A 3361-nucleotide genomic window follows, 5' to 3' on the forward strand; every position below is an offset into this window, starting at 1 on the left:
GCGGGTCGGTGTGTTTGTGGATTATGAGGAGGGTCTGGTCTGCTTTTATGATGTGGAGTCCAGCTCTCATATCTACTCTTTCACTGCTCAGTCTTTCACTGAAAAACTCTATCCATTTTTTAGCCCATCCTTCATCTATGGACGTAAAAACTCCAACCCACTGATCATCACACCTGTCAGTTATAATAAATGAATTTACACTCCTAATATGAAATACAAGATTAAAATAATGATTTTTAAAAGTACAAATATGACAACATTATGTGATGCTATTTTTATCATTAGTTTTTATTTATTTTTTAATTCTATGTGCTATAATTACATATTGTTAATGTAAATATATAATAATTGTTCAATAAATGATTTATGTTCAACTTTTGATAGATACCCATGCCATTTGTTTCCCAACTTCCCCTGATAAAGAGAAATTGCCTCAAACAAATAAAAATAAAACCTATGGTAACCTCAATAAATTGTTGTAAATTGTTATATCAAGGCAGTTTCTCTGTTACAAAATGTTCTGTGATATTACTGAAACATCAGATGGTAATACCTTGATTTATATCATAGATATTTTACCAAAAAAAATACAATAGAATTAGACATAAGTGAATTAAGTTCTATTTTACACATTTAAACCTTATAAAGAGGTGTACTGTGTGTTTTGCTTTGTTTTCTGCTGTCAGGACAAAATAGAAATGATTCTTTTAAATCTTTTTTAAAGTAAACCAGTCACAGTAATAAGTGTGTCCTTCTCCATAAAGTTATGAATAACAATAACCACTTGTCATGAAACTGTAAAGTAAGCCAGATAATCACAAGAGCAGGGCTGTATTCCAGAAAACAGAGTTAACGTACCATCTGCTAAACCCTGAACTCTCCGTTGATGAACCCAAACCTGGCTTACTCGAGGTTTGCTGGATCCAAAAACTCATCCGGGAGTAACTTCAGTCAACTCAGAGTATGTTCACGGAGTAAGTTCAGTCAACTCAGAGTGTGTTCCTGGTTAAGACAGGTTATGTTCAGAGAATAAGTTGCTCTGGCTGCTTTCATACCCTGAGAGTTACCTCTGTTTCTGGAACCGAAAGCTGAGTTTATCTGCTTACTTGTTGAGTTAAACTACAGTCATCAAGTCATCACTGATTTATTGAGCATCCTAATTCTGGGCTCTATATAGGGGTATTAATGAAAATGTCTCAAATGAACAGACGCAATCAGCAGTGATTTCTACTGGTCAGATAATTAAAGCATAGCATCTCATGTGATGGGTTAATGAGAGGGCCAAGGCTTGCATTAATTATTAAAATTGACATTAATTTAGTTGTTTACTCCCAAGAGTGAAATGATTAGCATATTTACTGCTGTTTGTTAATAATAATTGTAATAAAAACAATAATTCCTTACATTTATATATCGCTTTTCTGGGCACTCAAAGTGCTTTACATAGAAGAGGGCATCTCCTCAACCACCAGTTCAGTCATTCATCACTATTATTATTGCTCATAGTTACACTTAGTGATTTGAACACTCAATATTTAACTATCAACAGCACAATAAACCCATGAATGTCCATTAAAACAGTAAATAGGGTCATTCTGGATTTCATGCTGACATTACATTTGATATGTAAGTTGTAATTTATATTTTTTTTCTACTAATGTAGACATTTCTAGATGTCAGGAGTGAAGACATGAGAATGCATGAGCTCAATTCACAGCACGTGAGCAGAGACACATGCATTAAATAATATAGATTTAAACAAAGTGCTGCATGAAGACAGAAATGAAACGGGTGTTTACGGACCCCTAGTGGACACAGAGAGTTCAGCATGACACCCACAACTGCTGAAGCCATGTGATGAGAGTAAAATATCTTAAAAACAAGTTCAGAATAAAGCCCATCCACAGGTGATTTAGCTGAAGTGATAATAGACTGATTAATGTTGTTGCACTCTATCTGATGGACTGTTATGCTGGATTTGGAGTATAAGCTGGAACACATTCAGCTTTGCAGTCCCTCCAGTTCACCCCCAGAGCTCATTATTGACTCTGATTTACATTCATTGCTCCCAGATCAGGGGTGCTTTTCCCAAAAGCAACTATGGTCACAAGTTCTGTCGTTACCAATAAAGTTCAATGGAGCTTACCACCAAAGTTAGCTAACCATGCTTTTGGGACACTCCCCAGATCAGTTGTTCATTTTGACTCATGTATGCCACATTATGTAACAAGAATTAGTTTTTAGTGAATGTGTTTATGAGCTCCTTATGTGTTCAGTCTGAGATGTTACAGAGACACTGTATGCTAATATTGTACAGTATGCAAGCTATTCATCAAAACAATATCCCTTGTGATGAAAAGAGATTAATTTCCATTTACTCGATTTTTAATCTTATTTTTTATATGTTTATTTTCGTATTTGACGTTAACACTTTTATTTTCCCTTAAGTTCTATACTTCACATTATTTATACGGTCTATTTCTGTACTATACAGGTGTACTTTGCATGCACACTAAAAAAAAAAAAAATGCATAAAATGTATAAAAAAAAAGTTAAATGTTAAATAGTATTTCCTCGTAAAACACAATCCAATAAAATCACAGTTTCCCTCAGAGAAGCTGTCAATCATTACGTCACACCCTGTTTTCATAGCATCACAGAACTAACCAAACCCAGACTTATTAAAAAAAAAAGAAAACACTTGAACTTACATCAGCATGATAAAAACTACATAAAATGACAAAAACCATCTTTAGAAATTTTTTTTTTTTTAAGTCAAATGTAATTATTTACTTTGTCTCACGTCCCATTATATTAGAGGTCCCATTATAATAGAGGTTTATGACCTATACTGGGGCCAGCCACCTGGGGGCGATCAAACTGTGTTGGCTTCACTTTTCAAGACTTGTGCGGCACACTTGGTTCACCTTTACAGCTGGTTACCTGAGAAGTTACTTGTTGTTGTTCTCCATTGTTGTGAATGTATCTGTATTGTAATCTAAATGATTATTACTTCATGATATTATCATATGATAATGTGAACATTATTGACCCGTCCCCTTAACATCAGTTTTCCAAAAGCTCTATATTTGTCAAAGAAAGTAAAACATTCTCATTTGCAAGTATAGAAACTCAGTTAGTATTTTTGTAATATCAGTAATAGTGTAATATTAGTATTTTTGTCATTAATCTTATCTTTGTTTGTTTTGTTTATTTATTTCCTTGTAATTAAATCTTTCAGGAAAGAATATAAATAAGAGCATGTAATCTGCAGTGCCTTGCATCTATTTTTCCCTTTTCTATTTTTCCTAGGCATTTTTTTTCCCACTAAAACAGAGATACAATCAGTTTTCTTTTTCAG

Source organism: Sinocyclocheilus grahami, unplaced genomic scaffold, assembly GCF_001515645.1.
Source record: "Sinocyclocheilus grahami isolate Dianchi unplaced genomic scaffold, SAMN03320097.WGS_v1.1 scaffold2437.1, whole genome shotgun sequence".
NCBI lineage: Eukaryota > Metazoa > Chordata > Actinopteri > Cypriniformes > Cyprinidae > Sinocyclocheilus > Sinocyclocheilus grahami.